Source organism: Ovis aries, chromosome 2 (genome assembly GCF_016772045.2).
Source record: "Ovis aries strain OAR_USU_Benz2616 breed Rambouillet chromosome 2, ARS-UI_Ramb_v3.0, whole genome shotgun sequence".
Lineage (NCBI taxonomy): Eukaryota > Metazoa > Chordata > Mammalia > Artiodactyla > Bovidae > Ovis > Ovis aries.
In genome coordinates, this window is record NC_056055.1 from 206,239,496 (window position 1) to 206,260,088 (window position 20,593).

Below are 20,593 nucleotides of genomic sequence, written 5' to 3' on the forward strand. Positions count from 1 at the left end.
GGCCTCTAGAGCCAGACTGCCTAGGCTCAATTCTACCTATTAGATGTATGGCCATGGGTTAATTCCATAACCTCGATGTGATTCAATTTTCTCATTTATAAAATTGAAATAATAAAAGAACCCCCACATAATCTTGAGTAGATTAAGTCAATTAACATTTGTGTAGAACATAGAACTCTGTCTGATACATAGTCAGTACTATATAAGCATCTATTTGTATCACCATCATCATTACTATTCCCTTTGGGGGTGCATTAGGCTGCTAGAATACCACAGACAGAATGGTTTAAACAACAGAATACCATAGACTACATGGTTTAAACAACAGAATTTATTTCCTTGCAGTGCACAATGCAGACATCCAAGATCAAGGTTGGTTTCTAGTGAGGACTTTCTTCTTTGCTTGCAGACAGCTGCCTTCTTGTTGTGTCTTCACATGGCCATTTCTCTGGTGTGTACACTCCTGGTATTACTACTTCTTGTAATGCCATCAGTCCTATCAGATTAGGGCTCCATTCTTAGGACCTCACTTAACCTTCATTATCGTCTGAAAGGCCCTCTTTCCAAATATAGTCCCATTGAGGGTGAGGGCTTCCATTTACAAGTTTTGAGGGGACACAACTTAGTCTACAGCAGAGATGTATGCTTATTTAGTTACTGTTAGACATTTAGACTGATTTCTGGTTCTTGACAGGTAGAGTCTGATGTCGATGGGGGAAGAGGTCGTTTTATTTTACTTAAAGAGTAATGATAAAGTTGCTAAAACATAACCATATAAAAGAAAGAAGGGAGAATAGCATGAGGTCAACAAGAAATGCCTAAAGGTGATAGTTCAGGTGGAATGTCTCAGAAAGGAAAACAGATACATTATCATGTGTTTATAAATATAGGGTCAAGAGGTTTTTAGGTTTTAGAGAGTCTGGAGACGAATTACTGGTCTGCATATTTTTTTCTAATTAAGGAAGCAAAATTGAGGCAATCATGAGCCTCAGGAAAAATAAAAGTTTTCAGAAATTACACTGCATTAACTCAACTGTGAATAATGTTAGTCATCATATAAAGTCAGTCATATTTATGTAAACACTGAATACAAATAATAACAAATTATTAGGTAACCCTAGGAGAATTGAAAGGAATGTATATGTAATGGGCTTCCCTGGTGGCTCAGAGGTTAAAGTGTCTGCCTGGAATGCAGGAGACCCGGGTTTGATCCCCGGATCAGGGAGATCCCCTGGAGAAGGACATGGCAACCCACTCCAGTACTCTTGCCTGGAGAATCCCATGGAGGGAGGAGCCTGGTAGGCTATAGTCCATGGGGTCGCAAAGAGTCGAACATGACTGAGTGACTTCACTTTCACTTTCCGGTTCTTACCACAAAGATATTCATGCCTCAGTGAACACTGTCCATTACTATTTCCTCAGTGTAAGTTCATATAAATTGAAATATTAAAGTTTATGTAGAATATTAAGACTTTTGAGACATTGCTAAATTGCCCTCCAGAAAGGTTATACCAATTTACATGTCCATTAGCCGTATAAGACTTATTTTATTTTCAATTTGTTGAAAGAAATACAGCCATTTTAGATATTTCTAAAGCCTGGTCCCTCTCCAGCATCCCTGTGCCTTCACTTCCCTTCCCCCAATATACACAAAAGGGCAAGTTGGGAAAAATATTGTTATGTGATATTATTGAAAAGTAATATCACAAGAGGGCAAGTTGGGAAAAACACATGTTGGCCTACCCAACACCAGTGAGAAGATTTATATCAGTCCGTATCCTATTTACTGGTGTAGACCTTGGCAACTGAAATGAAAATGGAATCACAGAAAACACCTGGACCATAGCAGGCCAAAAAAGAAGAGGAATTTGAAAATTAGATGGCAAAAATTAAAATAAGCATGTAAACAAAGAGTCAGCCCAATATCCCATACCTGTAGGTGATAAAATATTAAAGAAAAAAATAAAAGCAAACCAAAATTGAAAGAGAAAACGAAAACTGAAAATTCATACTTCACAAAAGTCAACTAATTTTTTGATGGTAAAGTAACACAATTTAAAATCTTTACTATGAACATATTCAAGCCTACAGAGGAGAAAAGGTTCTACAATGAATACTTTTATACACACACAACATAGATAGGTTATTAACATATTTGCTTTAACCATATGCATATACATCATGTTCTCTCAATAATTTGAATGTTTCTTCTTCATTGCTAGATACTACTGTACGCATCTTCCCAAATAAGGATTCTCTCCTAAATACATTACTAAAGCATTATCACACATTAACAAAATTAGCTGCAATCCCCTGATATCATATTCAAATTTCTATAATTTTCCCCAAAATACTCTTTATAGCTGTTTTCTTTAAACCTAGATCCAACCAAATACCAGGCATTGTCTTTGACTGCTGTATTGATCCAACCAAATACCAGGCATTGTCTTTGACTGCTGTATTGATCCAACCAAATACCAGGCATTGTCTTTGACTGCTGTATTGCTGAAGTCCTTTTACAATTAGCAGGTAGTTTGGGACCTGATTCGTTGGTGTCATGTGGATGACTAGTTGCTTAGTGAACTTTTCACCTAATGTGCTCAGTTTCCAGTGGTGATTTGATTGAATTAGCCTATCTCATTAGGGGATGCAGAATGCAATTTCTAAAATTTTAGTGGATTCTGCATTTATTGGCTCAAAATTCTGTGTATAGAACTTTCTTTCATTAATCCATTATTAAAAAATGCCCAAATGCATTCTCTATTCTCTGTCTTTTGGCAACCACTTTTATATCAAGAAGTTAATGTAAGTCACTTCCATTGGGGGTGAATGCCATTATTTTCCCCAATATTTGGTATCATCATAGACACATACATTTTATTTCCATTTTCTTTCTTTTTTATTCTCAAATTGTCACAGATATAGTCAGTGGGAGCCCTTTCAAGCTCATTATTCTTTTGATATGACCTCATTATTCTTTTCCTGTTTCCTTGGTGCTCCACAATAAGATGTTCCAGCTTCACCCATTTAACATCAGTTTGGTTATCAAATTTTCCTTCAACCCTTTTTCATCTTTATATTATCCAAGAAATGTGAAATAGAGAAGCAAATATGTGACTATAAGCTGGTGTCTTGATTTTCGCTTGGCATTTTCCAAAAGCAAATCCCAAGTCAATGACTGCAGTATAGGTAAATCATTTGGGAACTGATCCCAGGAAGCCAAAATGAAGGGATTGGGAAACTGAGACATAAACGGGAAAAAAGTAAAAGACATGTGTGTTAGTGACCTAGCTAGCACTGAGGGCAACATCCTCGACTCCACAGGAGCTTGCCTTGTAGAACAGAACATTCGTTCCCTCAGAACAGTCCACTGAGGAAAAGGAAGCTGAGTTATCAATTTCATTTCTTCCTTGGTTGAGGAGCATTAACTCTGGAGCTGGAGAAAGCCCTGAGTGGAGAAGCAGAACTCAAATGTTTCAGGCAGGAAGTTATCAGTGGGCTAAGGTTACAGATGAGCCAAGAAGATGGGGGCTAGGAATTGAGAGCATCTACTACAGTGGGAAAGTCAAGCTGGCGGCTGCTTGACTATAAATGTTCTGTTCCTTTTCTTGTTTCTTGACCCATGGTCTCTACGCTTTGAATGCCAACTGCATCTGGATCCAGAAGTGTTCAAATGGGTACTTTCTCTTGCTTCTTCTGCATCCTAAAAGGTGTCTGTGTTCTTCCGTACCAAGTGCAAGGCTATATTGAGCTTAGATTGCTCCCTGAGCTTCTCATCCATGCTTCCAAGTATTCTACTATGTATATCCAGTTGGATGATGTCCTATAGATTCTTCAAATCCATCATGCCCTGAAATAAAGCTACCACCTTCCCCTCAAACCTGCTCTCTCTTCACTGGTATGTGAATGGCACTACTACTTACCTAGCCATCCAAGCCAAAAGCCAGGCATCGTCCTCGATGTTTTGATTTCACCAAGACTCATTGTCTTTCTCCTTTCAAATGTTTTGTCAAGCTAAGTCCCTTTTATCATTACCACCTCTATTTTGTTTCTGGGGGCCACCTTCTCTTACCTTGATTACCATGGCAGTCCTCAAGCTAAGTCTTCAGGGTTGTTGCTCCCTAATCCCTTCTCTACACTGAAGCCAGAAGGTCTCTCTAAAATGCAGCAAGAGCAACTGATCTAAACACTGTTTTTTCAGAGTCCTTTGTTGATTTCTGTTTACTTCAAGTGTAAAGTTAAGTTTTTAAAGTGGTTGAAATGCTCTTCTTGATTGAACTATTGTATTCACCTCTCTTCCTCATAATCTGTCTCCACCACCCACTCCAACTCCCACAAACCCATACACAGACCTCAAACACCCTACTCTTGCTGTAGGTGCCTCTTGCTTTCTCTAAGACTCTTGGGTCCTACAATCCCCCTCTTTCTCTCTCTCCCACCATCACTCCCTCTCCCTCCTCTCAGACTGGAACACTCATCCTGCACTTCTTCACCTGACTGACTCTTATCCCACCTTCAGGTCTCAGAAGACACATCTTTGAGTCCTCTGCTTCATGTTTTCCTAGTATCATATACTTCTTGTAATCACCCTTTGTCTCAGTTTCAACAATTATAAGTTGACTATGATAACAATGTCCATCAGCACTTAGTAAGCACACAATAAATATTAATTGTTAATGTTATAGTATATATCATCCCAAATTATAATGGCTTATTTGATTGTCTGTCTCCCCATCTGGACAGAAAGTTCAAGGAGGGCTGCCATCTTCTGTCTATCTTGATCACAACTGTATCTCCAGCATTGTCTTCATTGTCACATGGCAAGGACTCAATACATATTTGTTGTGTGGATAAATGGAAGGAATAGGGAGATAGTAGTCTAAACTAAGACGTAGACTATCTACTTAGTCGTAGACTTCGACTACCACATCTAAGGTGATTTCCCCAAAGTTTTAAAAGATAGTGGAAAAGTGAATGTAAGTGTAAATGACTCTCATGTTGACAGAGGTGGTTGTTTAGGGTGGTGCTGGCTCAGCTTTCCAGGGACAATCTTCAACAGCAACATCATAAGAAGGGGAACTTAAATGATCTTAATCCTAATGGCCCTGTGAAGACAATGGCTCTATCGAAGAGGAACCTGAGTAGCAGAAGGTTTATATGACAGGTCTGGAGTCCAAAGTAAGAGGCAAATGGAGCTGCTCAAACTCTGAGCTTATCCCTCTCTAGCTGTGTTCTCTAAAACTCTGGTGCTGACGTATGTTAATAAGTTTTAGTGAAAGAATTGGAGGCATAAAAAATTTGGGGACCAGAGGATTAAATAGAAGTGACTGTTGCTATTATTGCCTTTTTGCTGCAGAGATGCTCACAGCTTTTAATATGCTAATGGTAATTGGGACTGTCCAAGATGAGAAAGTATGCATGCTTCCCCAGCTCACTTGAGCAAAGAGCCCTATCTTTCCAGAGCTTTCCTGGGGAACATAGCCACAGCCCTGCTCATCCTTCTCCCGAGGTTGCCTACCTCCCTCTACCTTCAAGATGTGATCATTTCTGATCCTTGAAGGTTTAAGTCTAGTAACTAGGTTTCAGTGGTGAAAACATAACACTCATTTGATTCAACGATAATTTGATAAAAATCTAGGATGTGCTTTGCCTTGTGCCAGATACTATGTGATACTGGACACCATGAAAATGTCCCCTCTCTTATAACAACATCACTACAGAGGAAAGTAACAAAAACAATGACAGTGACTGCATAGCCTTGCTGTACAAAACCTTTCCCCCCCAAAGTGCATTCATAGCTTGTATCTCACTTGCTTCCTGATTAAGTCGAGGCAGCAGGTATCACAAGCAGGTATCTACACAAGATGAAAATGTAAACCTCAGGAGAGAAGTGAATTGCTCAGTTACATGGCCAGTCATCCATTTGGAGAATTTATTTTCAGGTTTCCCTCAACTCAGGCTCTGTTCTCCGCAGCTAGTATCAACTATGTAATTCTGTGTAATTCTCAACTTTTCAGCATGGTAGATTTCATTTTTTCATATACACATCTAAAGCGATGGAAAATAAATAACAATATCATGTAGAATGTTGGAAATGGAATGGACCTTGGCAATTTTTTAAATGAACCTCGTCATTTCCTGAGTGAATAAACAAGTACAAAGAGGTCCAATGATATGCCCAAGGTCCCCAGAGAGCTTACAGTAGACTTATAAGAAATAATTTCCACTATCTATTGTCCACCATCCCCTCTCCAAATCACCTCCAATTTTTAATTTTATCGCTGTTGGGCTTCCCTGGTGGCTCAGTGGTAAAATCTGCCTGCCAGTGCAGGAGATGTGGGTTCAACTCCTGGGTCGGAAAAATCCCCTGGAGAAGGAAATGGCAACCCAGTCAAATATTCTTGCCTGGGAAATCCCATGGACAAAGGAGCCTGGCAAGATACAGTCCATGGTGTCACAAAGAGTTGGACATGATTTAGTGAGTAAGCATACATACATGAAAAGTATATTTGTTTTATTCCTGCCTTAATCTTGGGCTGAAACCACTCAGCAGATATGTTTGTTCCCATCACTGTTATCCTGGGTGATTTTTGTTTACTCTGCTATTGTTTCAGGAGCTTTGCATACAACTAGGAAAACTGTTAAGTCTTCACATTGGCAATGATCTTTAAGACCCATAAAAGATGAATCACGAAGGGAATCTATAACTTTGCCCGATCAAAGTAAAAATTCTATTTTTATGGCTGTCTGTGTTTTATCATCTATAAATTTTATAATAATGATTAGGTTCAAAGAAGGAGCAAAATTTACATACATCAAAACGTCTCACAATGTCCTTACAGCCTCTGAAGCACCTGGAGCAGACAGGAGGAAGCTGAAAGCTTCCAAGCTCTCAGAGGCATTAATCAGTGGAGCCTCTCTAAGGGGGAGAGAGAGAAAGAACATGACAGGGATGGTGGCCTCTTATAACCACACTTGTGTATCCTACAGTGTTCACATAGGAATAGCGCTTTCTGCATTTGTCAGAAATACACTTACTTCAGCTTTTTCATCCCTTCCCAAGGTAATCAGTCCTATTTCCCAGAAATGCTTTTTCTCTTACACTGACCAGAAACTCTTTAGAAGTGTCAGCACAGGAAGAACTTTCAAGAGTGTAGCTATTTAACACAACTGATTTCTCCCATCTGTGCCCAGAATATGTTCAAGTCTATAGATAGATGGTGTGTGTGTCCCTTGAGTCTCTGCAGCACCTTCCATCTCCTCCATCCTCCCACTTAGTTCTACCTTGGATTGATTTTGCCTCCTAGCAAAGAGTTAAAGGTGATCACGGAGGGATTTAAGTCCAGGCATGCTGGCAGACGTGCACTGAGGCAACAGCAACCACAGATCACGAATGTTGCAAGCTTTCAGAGTAAACATCAATTTCTCCAATTTGCTATAGCCTGAGAACTTTATAAGCCTAGCAAATGAATTGTGAGTGTGGGTTTTGTGCTGGATAGATTCAGCAGGGGTTGTTTCTACAAAGCTCTGTTAATGTACGCTGAGTCTTCAGTTTAAATATCATGAAGGAGTGAAAAGTCACAGCTGTTTCACTCACTGCCCTCCTTACATGTGTCAGTTTCAATCTTCTTGGACAAAGGCTGCCTTGCAATCTTGCACCTGGATTCAGCTTCATACTAATGGGTGTGATGGCTAGAGCTTGTCCCCAAATACCAGGGCAAGGACTTTCTCCTTATCTCTCTGCTTCTTGAAACCCCATTTCCATCTCCAAATGCACTACCTAGCCTTCAATGCAACATATTTTTGGCTGCACATTTAGCCATGTCTCATGTCCTGTATTTAGAAATATTTTCTGTTTCTGTGAGATTCTCCATCGACCATAGTAAGTATTGATCTCTTTCACATGCTAAGCACTGTGTTAAATGCTTTACATGGACCATCTCGTTTAATATTTATACTTCTATGAAATAGGCACAATTATTATCCCCATTTTATAGATGAGGAAACTAAAGCTGAAGTGAAATAATTTGTCCAAAGTCTTAGAATTAGTAAGGGCCAGAGCTGAGATCTGATCAGACAGACTAAAGCTGTTCAGAACTTTGATGTTAATATCTTGCTTCTCACATTGGACAAAGCTCTCAAAGAGCGAGGTGTTAGTTGTATGTCTTTGTTTTCCTCCTTGTGCCTAGAACATTCAAATATTTGTTCATTTCAAACAGCCTAGGAAAAGCCAGGATAACAACCAGAACCTATAAAACTAGTAGACCTAGAAATATGATTCCCCCAAAGGAGACCCTGCTTTTATTCCTGATAATGTTAAAATGCCTAGAATAGGAAAATTCAGTTTAAGGACAACCTTAAATAAAAGTTTCATTAATCCAAATGAATATTCCTACAATATTGAGCCCTGAGTTGAATTTTAGAATCCTCTTTATGCTTTGTTAGCAACAAAGCTGTTATAAAAATAAATTGATAAGACAGTCCATTGCAATGGTGTGACTTCACTGTGCCAAAAGGGTGCCTTAGCCCAGTGTCTGAGCATACTCAACTTATGTAATGCTAACATAATGGATTATGCATATTGTATCGGGTTAAAAAGGAAACCCAGTGAAGTATTACAGCAATTTAAAAGATATATATCGGGGCTTGTTCAGCAGAGATATTTAAAATTTAAACCTGTTTAAATATTCAACTGAAACTAAAATAAAATTCTGAAAAATGGAATTCAATAGAAAAGCTCCATTAAGAGTAAAAATGCTTCTCCAAACCCATTTGGCTCTAATAGAAACCCATCGAGTGAGGGTTTCATTGTTCAGGCACCAGCCAAGGGAAAAATTATACATACGTTTGGGTAGAAGAATATCAGTGGGACTTCCTGTGGCATGAGCTTCCCTTAGAAAAGTAAGAGAAAAGAGGGAACTCAGACCAACACTCAAATTAGGCCATGATTTGTTTAAAATGGTCTGAAGAGCTTTCTTAAAGAGCATCTTTGTATTTGCCCCTTTGCTTCAGTAAAACATTTTACCTTCCACATCAATGTGATTCTTGAAAAAAAAAAAAAAAAATTGGCACCTTTTGCTGCAATATCAGGATACTGACCAATTTGCCTCCCGAGAGCCAAGTTTTATTTCTCTGATAAACATCCTGCAGGATGTTTTTATTCCATTAATTGAAATGGTGGCTTGCACAGAAATGTACCGCTTTATCAAGGTCTGCTTGAATATCAGGCTCAGGCTGAGCCCCGGCATTTTCATGCTGCTGTTCTCCTGACAGCAAACACACGAGGCTTCTGAAACATAATTAAAACAATCAGTAAGAATTAGCTAGCTCGGTGACTGCACTCAAATAGCAAACCCAGAGAAGTAAATGGGGAAACGTATGGGTAAGTGAACAGGAGCTTTCCAGAGATAGAGAAGGCTGTTAGGAGACATAAAATGGAGGGTATTATGAGAAGAAATATAGGATAATATAAACAGAGTCTCTAATCCTGAGGACTGTAAATCCCTTTTCCTTAATTGGTTTAGAAACTGTGGTCTGTAATGTGAGACGGAGGGCTCTGGCTGCCTTTCTTCTTTGCTGCCCAGAATCACATTAAGTGGAAAACAATAGTGAGGCTGACAGCTCCCTTTCTGTGGGGCATTTAGAGCTAATCTGCTATTGAGACTAATACAATTACATGGGATTAGAGCACTACCAATGATACAGAGATTGGGGAATTCTCAGGGGAGGAAAAACTGGGCATTTTCAATGTGGGGTGCAGGGTTTACAAGGGATAGAGGTTCAAGTCTGCAATACTCCTAACTATTCAAAAATAGAGAGAAACAACCAGGAATTGGTAATTCATTCAGGATCTTGATGATGTGTTTTAATCCAAATACAGTTCTTGTTTGTGATTTCTTCACTGGTGCTGTACACTGCTTCCCAGGTGACTCAGTGGTAAAGAATCCGCCTGTTAATGCAGGAGATTCAGAAGACCAGAGTTCAGTCCCTGGGTTGGGAAAATCCCCTGGTGGAGGAAATGGCAACCCACTCTCATATTCTTGCCTGGAAAATTCCATGGACAGAGAGGCCTGGCGGGCTACAGTCCATGCGGTCACAAAGAGTTGGACATGACGGTGCAGGTACACATGCTGTACACTGGCTTGCTTCTTTTTAAAGATTTGCAATTAAATTTAGAGATCCCCTAACAGGAGTGCACCTTTCTACTTGCTCTCTCGATGTGTGAGCAAAGCAGGTAGGCATTTTTATGCCTACTGTCCAGGAGAGAAAACTGGATTTTAGAGAAGGTAAGTAATTTGCCTAGACACGCATACAAAAATGTGAAATCCAGGATTCCAACCCAAGACTTTGTAAGACTGGAGTTTATTCTTTCTATGACCCCGTGGTACCTTTTCAGTCCATGGTGACTAGTATGGATATGTGATGCTGTGTCTCTGGGTTTCCCATACCCAGCATCAATTCCTCTGATTTCTCATTGGGGAACTTTAACACCAAACTAAGGTATGGGCATATGACCAAGTCTTGCCCATTCTCAAGTACCAGTTGTGTTGAATTGCCAAGTACATATTCTGTCTATATAATCTATGTTTATCCATTGTTTATGGAACATTTTGCCATGTCGATTTTGGAAGTGCTTAACTTCAGACTATTTCTTTTCTTGGAAACATAAAACCCCTCTTTAAACAATTAAAACTCTATAATTTGCTGAAAATCTCTTATTTGGCTTTCAAAGTTTGAGGAGAGGAAGCAAGAATTAGAAACTCATACAGTCTTGCCAGCTGCAGGACAACTGAAGAGATATTACAATCATGTCCTAATTTGTTTCTTCATGTGTGTTCATCATATTTCTTGAGTACGCAACTGTAATGATGGTATTGAATAAAACATAAAAAGTGGGATCCTTAAAGATGTAGCTCATTCGGGAAATGGGGAGTTAGAGAGTCCAGGTCTGGCCTTCTGGTTTCTGCCAGAAACTGTACTCCTGTGGGTTGGAAAGTTCTATCATTTCCAGAAGCTAAAGATCATGGAAAAGATTGCCAGAAAAGAGAGAGAATTTTAAAGATGATGTCTTTTCTTTTCAGGTACTCACTGTGTGTGGGTGTTTATACACCTTTATTTGAGATAATCCCTGCTACTTTGTGCAGGAACCTTGATGCACTGACATGCTTTTGGGAAACTATGGATATGGGAGTGATTTAAGGACCTCTCAAACAGATGTAGTGGTTGGGTGAGCAGAAGGTTAAATTTAGGGACCCTAAGCCCACTTCTTCTAAAATACTGAGAAAGAGATTTGTTTTCTTTGCAGAATAAATAGGAAGGGTTAGGGTAGCTCTGTTATGTAGTATCCTCAGCCGTAGAGGATGGAGCTCTCAATGGCTCATATCACTCTATTCTCTGATGTAACCACCACACCTGGTCATTATTTGTTTATTTTTATTTTTATTTTTTTTAGTTTTTATTTTTTAATTTTAAAATCTTTAATTCTTACATGCGTTCCCAAACATGAACCCCCTCCCACCTCCCTCCCCATAACATCTCTGTGGGTCATCCCCATGCACCAGCCCCAAGCATGCTGTATCCTGCGTCAGACATAGACTGGCGATTTAATTCTTACATGAGAGTATACATGTTTATTTTTTTAAAGGAACAAAGAAACAGGCTCTCTACTCCCAGGCAGTGGGGAAAGACATTCCTTTCCTATTTTCATGAAGCTCCAGAGGCCTTTCCCCTCTTTAGAGCTATCAAACCCCGAGTTTGAAGAACCTTCAGGTATGTCCTCAGAGGCTGTGTCATGTTCTGTAAGTTACCTCCTGAGGAAGGGCCAGTCTTATTATTCCCATTTTGCACATTTTACACAGTAGATCAATTTCCAATTCCCAACAAGTGAACTTCCCAAAATTTTATACAATGAAACTTAACTCTGATCATATGGGCATAAAAATATGCATACCCACCGGAGCATTGTTAAGATTTCAGGAAGAAAATTTTATTTCACCTTAAAATATGACCTATAGTAGCCTAATTGTGAAAAATGCATTGTGTGTGGGCCTCTTTTGAATATTTAGATGTGGAAGAATGTGAGCAGTCGCCAGATAATATAATTTTCACCCAGCAAATATCGAGCACTGTGAAGAAAATGCAACTTTTGCAGTGTGATTTATATATGCTTATATACCCTTCATTTTGAGTCTATGTGAAATGCAGACATTTATAGTTCTATAACCAGAGGAATAAAATTTGAATGTGTAGTAAAATGAGAAATGTATTTTAAATGGGCTTTCGAAGCAGAACTGGGGAAGTCGTCAGGAGGCCACAGTCACTAATATCATTGGTTATTTTGCTAGATGGCCTCTCAGATGGAAGCCTGGCAGGCACAGGATTGAATTCGGGCTGATGGGCATGGGAGATGGAGCGACGGCTTCCCAGAAAAGATTGAGATACAGCAACATGGTAATCCAGGCTGGCCAGAATGCATGCCACAAAGCCACTGTGAGAAATTCCTTCTTCCTTTGTGATACATCCTTATTTTTTTTTTACTTTTATAAGAAGAATGAAAAAAAAAGATGATTTTATGATTTGGCACAGACCATTGACCATAGTTTTCTATTTCAAATATCTCCCAGCTGTGTTCTTGTGTCAAATTTACAAAAGATATAACCATTGTTTCCACAAAACATTGGAATATTGACTGGTTATTTGCCCATGGGCACCTATCATGCCCAATATAACTCCTTGCATGATAAAAGCCACTCATGGGCCCCAAGTGATATGTGGGAAATAGGGAGCTTTAAAGAGTGTTTCTTGCTGTGATGGGCAGCTGGTGTTGTTGGTTGTCCTCCCCTTCAGAGGGGCCCTAACAGAACTCAACATTCCAGTTGGAAATTTGTGTCATGTGATTTGAATGGAGATTAATCTGTTCTCCCTCCAATCTCTATCACAGAGATGTCATGAACCAAAGCTGGGCCAATCAGAGTCTGCAGAATTTTTCCTACACTTTAAGGGAAGACTGGTTTATTCCAATAGTCTTACTAAGCTGAGGGGATATAGGCTAGGGGTTGTTGGCAGCCATTTTTATTAAGTACCACATAGAGAAAAATATCCTAAAGACAGCCAAGCCAAGCTGAGTTCAGAGATGGAGAGAAACCAAAACTCGTTACCTAATTTGAGTCTCTGGATCCAGCCATGCTTGATTCCAGTAACAACCCCCTTTTCCAGTTTTGTGAGCTAATAAACTTCCTCTTTTGCTTAATGGAGTTTTAGTTGGGTCTCTTCTATTATTTACCACCCCCCCAAAACCCTAATAAACTTAAAGTTTATAAGAAGACAATGTATTTCATTTATATTTGCCAGCCTTCTCTGTAGCCTAGGTTAGGGCCACATGACTAGTTCCTGCCAAAAGACTGTGAGCAGATGTGATCAAAAGTGGAAGCATTCAAGAAATAGTATACCTTGTCCAGCTTTTTTTCATTTTTGCAGAGACTTAGAGGCGATATCTATAAGATCACATGGCTAGAAGATAACAGAGCCCATATCTGCATGGATCACTTACACCATGCAGAACAGAGCCCCCTGACAATCATTGCTGTGTTACATCACCAAAATTTAAGGAATATTTTTTTATAGGCACATAGGGGCTTGTGACCGAAATTAGACTTAGTTATGGAAAAATTAAGCACTTTATTTTTTTCTTTGTTTTGCTGAATTTGTGGCTAAGATCCATGTTCATCGATTAGCTTTATGTAAGGCTTCTTCGTAACATAAGAAGTGGAGGTAGGAGATGTCTAAGAAAACACAAAAGAACCCACAATAGGGAGATCATGAGCATAAGGAGCCATCCTTGGTGTTGTGCCCAGAGAGTCACAGAGATCACAGCCTCAAAGGAAACCAACGTTCACCAAGTCCAACTGCGGGATCCAGCACTTTACCTATGTTATTTTACTCCACTGTCACCAACAAACTGGGAGATGATATAAATACCATTGTATTGACAGTGAAACTGAATTCCAGAGAGATTCAGTAGAGCCACAGATTACTGGCTAGAAAAGCTTTGAACTCTATCTGTCCAAACTGCACAATCTAGCCTAAATTAGTCTGTTATTACTGCTAAATGTAATATAAATGTTACTTAGAGATAATCCTTTCCAGATGCACTCAAAATACCAGTCTCCCTGGTCCATCTTTCAACACAGAGAAAGCAAGATTCTGTCATGTCTGGTTTGGGTTCTTGGGTTCAACCATGTCAAGGTTGCAAAACTCACCCCTCCCTGACAACTTAATTTCCCTGTCCCTGGATTCTTATATTCCTTGTGTGTCCACCGTTGAATATGACAGTCTTTTTCTTCAACACCCCGTCTGGGATATTGCCCTTCTTACTTTAATCAGTTTTGCTATTGGGTTCACAGTCAACTGAGGTCCCTCATTCCCAGCTCTTCATCTTCTCTAACCAATTTCTCTTTGCCCTGACAAACCTCCTAACTGTTCGTTTCCGTTTCTAACTAATTTGTCAGCCAAGGTGCGTCTTTCAGGCTAATGTATAGGTTTCCCAATCCAGATCTAATCATTTTCTGTGCTTATCAAACGCTGCCCCATCATTCCTATGTCTTTGCAGTATTAGCATTCTCAAAAAATATCAGTGACATCTTCTGGGTGTCTGGACAAATGGGACTTAAATTTCATTTAACGGTATTTGGTGAAGAAGAATATTACTTCTTAAAGGTCTAACTTATCTTTGACGCCATAGGGATATCTTACTCTAAATCTTCATGCATTATGTGCCAAATAGACATTGCTATGCAAAATGAAAGCTATGAAATTAAAGAGAAATTGGTCATTGTGAGGTTCCCCTCAACTAGACACCAAACACAGGAGTATACCCAGCAGTTTGAAGGGGAGTCTTGGGCCTTCAATAATACAGAACCACACAAAACCATCTATTGCTTCCTTGCCATAAGTTAAAAACCAAACAAAGATGTAGATGAATGTGTAACTTTCCCAAAGGTACATCTGGAAAGGAGACCAGGTTTAATTATCTGAACTCCCATGAAAGGAGTTTATGATGTGTGATTATGATGTGTGCACAAGGCATCCACGCAGTCACCCTTAACGGCTGTCTCTGTGCTGGGACACAGTTACTGTTCAGTTGCTCAGTAGACTCTTTGCGACCCCATGGACTGCAGCTTGCCGGGCTTCCCTATCCTTCACTATCTCCTGGACTTTACTCAAACTCATGTCCCATTAAGTCAATGACGCCATCCAACTATCTCATCCTCTGTCACACAGTTCTCCTTTTGTCTTCTGTCTTTCCCAGCATCAGGGTCTTTTCCAGTGAGTTGGCTCTTTGCATCAGGCAACTAAAGTACTGGAGCTTTAGCTTCAGCATCAGTTCTTCCAGTGAATATTCAGGGTTGATTTCCTTTAGGGTTGACTGGTTTGACCTCCATGCTATCCAAGGGACTCTCAAGAGTCTTCTCCAGCACCACCATCAGGGCTCCTTATGGCCCATCACTGAAGCCGCCTGGGAAACCCCTCAGGCTACAGATTAACCAGCCAGTTCTGGCCTTTTTCCCACCACTGACTAAAATAGTGCACCAAAGTGCATATAGTACATCTCTGTGAATATCACATTGTCATGAACTCATCTCTGAGACAGTGAATTCCTGGTGGCTCAGAAGGTAAAGCGTCTGCCTGCAGTGCAGGAGACCTGGGTTCAATCCCTGGGTGGGGAAGATCCCCTGGAGAAGGAAATGGCAACCACTCCAGTATTCTTGCCTGGAGAATCCCAAGAACGGAGAAGCCTGGCAGGCTACAGTCCATGGGGTCACAAAGAGTCAGACACGACTGAGCAGCTTCAGTTTCACTTTCATAGATTTTATTCAACAAACATCCATTTTGTAGTCAGACAGTTTTTGCCTCTGACATCTGCCAATTCATTGTCTAAGAAGAAATTACTGAACATATAGAGTTGTCATTTTAAACATGAATATGGCTTATTATCTTTGTTTATATCTTTCAGATGGCTCTAAACTATCCAGAAGACCTCTGAAGCTTTTTGGGGGGAAAAAAGTGTTTCTCAGTCAAAATAAAACAGTACACTTTGCCCACTAACAATGTGTTTATTTTTGCAATAAGTTCTCATTAATTTTATTGAAATTTGAGAGTAGGCAGAGGTCCCTGCCATCTGGACCTAAGTGTATAGCTTAACATTGGGGCTTCATAAGGGACTGGGTGGGAGGAAGGCAACCAGGTGTCTAGTTTCTTCGTGGCCTGTCCCTCTCTAGCTGTCAGGCTTTGGTCAAGGTATCACATCTTTCAGCCTTCTGGTCTCCTCCATTGTTAAACATGGTGGTTGGAGCCAGAGTTTCTCTAGCGCACCCTCCTATTCTGTGACATTCTGTTCCTCTACAATAATTCCCTTTCTTTAAACAGCGTGTCATTGTTCTCACTGCACAGCTTTCTTCCCACATCTCTTTCAGGCAAACTCTTATGCAGCCTTCAGATCCCAGCTCAAACATTGCCCTTTCTTTGGTTCCCATTAGACTTAAGATGCCTTCTCCTAAGCTTACATTTTACATTATAAAGAGGTCACCCCTTGTACTCTTGAACTATACATACCATGGTAGACAGAATAACATCTTTCCAAAAACATCCATGCTCTAATCTAGAACCTGTGAATATGTTATTTTCCATGTCCAAAGGGACTTTGTAATATGATTAAGTTAAGGATCTTGAGAAAAGAATATGTATTATCCTGAATGATTTTGGTGATGATGGTGGAGCCTATGTAATCACAAAGGTTTTATAAGAGGGAGGCAAGAGGGTCAAAGTCAGAAAAGGAGATATAACACTGTGTATGTGCTAGGTTGCTTCAGTCGTGTCTGACTCTTTGTGACCCTATAGACTATAGACCACCAGGCTTTTCTGTCCATGGGATCTTCCAGGCAAGAATACTGGAGTGGGTTGCCATTTCCCCCTCCAGGGAATCTTCCTGACCCAAGGATCAAACCCACATCTCTTATGTCTCCTACATTGACAGGCAGATTCTTTACCACTGAGCCGCCTGGGAATCCTGATGGAATATTGGAATGATGCAATCTGAAGGTGTAGAAGGAGCCACAGGCCAAAGACTGTAGGCTTCTAGAAGAGATGGAAAAGGTAAAAACAAAAATGGCAGAAAAAAGAAAACAGATTCTTCTTTGTTACTCCCAGAAAGAACACAACTGCTCAGTTGTTAACACTTAGCTTTAGACTTCTGAGGTTCAGAAATGTAGGAGAATAAATAAATGTTATTTTAAGCCATTAAGTTTGTGGTAATTTGTTAGAGCAGAAATTGAAAACTAGCACAGAGACTATGATATAGCATACCATATTTAACTATTTATGTGACTGCTTTTCTTCTTGCTGGTCAATGAACTTCTTGAGGGCAAGTACCAATTTTATTTTGATCATTATAGTCTCAGTTCTTAGACTAGTCCATGGCATATAGTTGATACTCAAAAGATATTTGTAAAATGAATGAATAGATTAATAAATTTTACAAAATAATGTCAAAATTTAAAGGATAAGTGACTTGCTCATGGCTTCACAGTAATGCTGCCCAAATGCTGTGCTTACTCTGAGATGTGGTATTTTTGTGACTAATGTTTTCACTGAGAGTACACTACCAGAAAGGTTTAAGTATTGTCACTTTATATGAAACCACATTACACAAATCTAGATCCCTGGGTAGAGATTGGCTTTTATTTATTTATTTCAGGAATAATTCTTGTGATTCTATAGGAAAAATAAAAAAGACTCAAACATTGGCAAAGTGTATTGTAGTATACAGTTTTCCTTGGAGCTCTTTCAATGATTCGATCTAATGCTAAGTAGTCCAGATTTTGAGTAGTAAAAATATTATGTGCACTTCATCTGTTTGTTTAAAATGGGCTTTCTAAACAAAACCTACACTTAGCTGAAAGTTACCAGTGTCAGTGAATGTGAATGTGTATATTTACACATCACAGAATGGAAAAGGGATTGGGTAGGGGAAGGGGAGAAAGAAAAGGCCACCCCCATCACCTTCTGCGTAAAAGAACAGCTAAACTCCCCCGGCTTCTCATTATGGCTCCATCCAGGCCATGAGGGGAACATTTCTGAGCAGGAGTCCTTGGAAGAAAGAGCAAACGTGACTGCCATTTAAACTGCAGATGGCCAGTGTTGTCTCAATCTTTGTGTGAACAGCTGCTTGTTGTCCTCTCACTCTTCAAGGAGAGTTTGTTCTGTTGTTTGGCAAGTTTCTTTGCCCAGAAGTTATTCCTATTTGACGAGGAGAGGAGTTGGCCTAACGACATTTTGTAAGAAGAGTTTAACTATTTTCAAGCAAGTCTCCCTGGGAGAGAAAAGTCTACAAAGGTTCATGCTAGTGATGTACCTTCATTCAAATGGTTCAAACCTGCCATGAAGAACTTACTATTTTATTTTATTGCAGAAGTTTAAATTCTGCTTTTCATCAGAAAATCCATATTTAAATTTTCATTTATATTTGTAACTAGAGAATTTAGGAACCATCAACCCACAAGGACTTTTTGAATGCCTAGTCCTCAAAGGTGAGACAAAAAAGAATAAAATACAGTATGTTCCCATGACTGAACTTTCAGTGTCGCTGAGGAGATAGGAAATTGCCCACACTAGTGAAAAATTACGGTCCAAGGCACATGTACTATATATTTTTTTGTAGATTTTTTTTCTAACGTGGACCATTTTAAAGCCTATAGTGAATTTGTTACAATATCATTTCTATTTTACGTTTTGGTTTATTGGCCAAAAGGCAAGTGGGATCTTAGCTTCCTGACCAGGCATTGAACCCACACCCCATGCATCAGAAGGAGAAGTCTCAACTACTAGGCTGCCAGGGAAGTCCCTATATGTTTTTATTGGAAAGATACACTAAAATCAAATAGTCTGGGGAAGAAAACCACACTTACTCTCCGACCGCTCTGGCCCAGCCATTTTCATTTGCATATTTCTTCCTTGCCATATGCGGCCATAAGCGCAAAAGCAATATGCAGCAACAATATGCTTCAGCTTCACCAGTATCACCCCACAGTTTGTTTTTTGTTCCTCATGTGGTATGGGAAAGTGGTACACAATATGTTGGGAAGTTTTCAGAACACATTTTTAGAATTGTCACAGTATAGCAGTTAAGAAACTCATTTTCCTATCTTTCCATGCTTGTCACTTTGTCACTCAGGTCTCAGCTCAAGTGTTGCCTCTTCAGAAAGACCTCTGTTGACAGCCCAGTGCTCTACCCTGTCGCGGTCACGTTATACTATTTAATTTTCTTCACAGTCCTTTTTTCAATATAAAATCCATTTTTCCCATTTATGTGTTTGCCTGTGTGTTCTCTCCTAGCCCATATTAGAAAGAAAACTATGTTCTCTGCTGTCACAGATACATTTCAAATACCTAAAATAGCACCCATGGTATTGTGGGATTCCCACCGCCCACCGCAACCCCCTACACTTGGGACTGAATTAATGAAATACAAACTGTCAGTCTTTGTCTAATTCATAATTAATATTACTCATACAAGAAAACACAAACCAAAATTGACAATGACTAAAACTTGTACACAGAAAAACTTACTATAAATGAAAAATTGACTGAAAGAATCAATCTTGTTGGTAACATTGAAAATGCAAAAATTGATCTCAGAGAAAATACACTTTCTTGAAATAATTGACACAAATAAAACAGACAATAGCTAAAACTGCATTTATGAAATTTCGCTGTTGGCTAAAAAGTGGCAGAAGAAACAAATCTTCTAAAGAAAATTTATATCTATAAAATCTGACCCTGGAGAATTATACTTGTGGAAGTAAGGGTCTTAAAAGAAAACCTGTAATAGCAGAAGATATAATAGTAACATTTTATATGTTTGGGGAAAAAAAAACCTGATGGATAAATCAAATTCTCATCATAAAATTCATGAGAAGGAATTGATTTTGAGAAAAATAATTTCAGTTAAATGAAAATAGAAAAAATGGAAACTGTTTAAATGGTTTATATAGAAGAATTGATCAAATAATGAAATTGCCTTAACGTAGTTTGATTCAAAAAAGTCTTTCTTGGCAATGGTGATATAATTCTGATTAAAATGATTGTGTTCATAAATATGGAATCAATATATTCTTATTGTTGAAATGGTGGGATAACATCTCCCTACAATCTGGCCATTTACACAGCTTTAGACCAATATAATAATATACCACTAAATTGTGAATCAAAATTCACAGTGTGCAATATGCTAAGAATAAAACAATATCATCATAAATCATCAGGGGAGTCTCAGAAAACAGGGCAGCCAATAACCAGCTGACCAGCCTTGGAAAAGTCACTCAGTCCCTCTGGGTCTTAGACATATTCAATAAGAATTTGAGTGACAAATTTAGACTAAAGTCAACTCCAGAGAGCTGACAAAGAGAACATGTGTATTACTGAGAATGGAACAGAAATACTGGGCAACAGGATATCATGGGCTAACCTTTAGTGACCACCAACATTTGGGTATGGAAAGATGACAAAGCACTGGAAAAGAAGCAGACAGGAGCAAGTA

At 39.2% G+C, this 20,593-nt stretch overlaps 1 long non-coding RNA gene and 1 other non-coding gene across 2 annotated transcripts in view; one reads left to right on the forward strand and one right to left on the reverse strand.

Annotated features, from left to right (window-relative positions):
- LOC132659329 (uncharacterized) overlaps positions 1 to 20,593 on the reverse strand; it is an 80,334-nt gene that overhangs the window by 21,513 nt on the left and 38,228 nt on the right. The gene's annotated exons all lie outside the window — the stretch shown is intronic.
- TRNAS-GGA (transfer RNA serine (anticodon GGA)) lies at positions 1,154 to 1,226 on the forward strand. The gene has a single exon. It is a non-coding gene; the product is annotated as a tRNA-Ser (tRNA).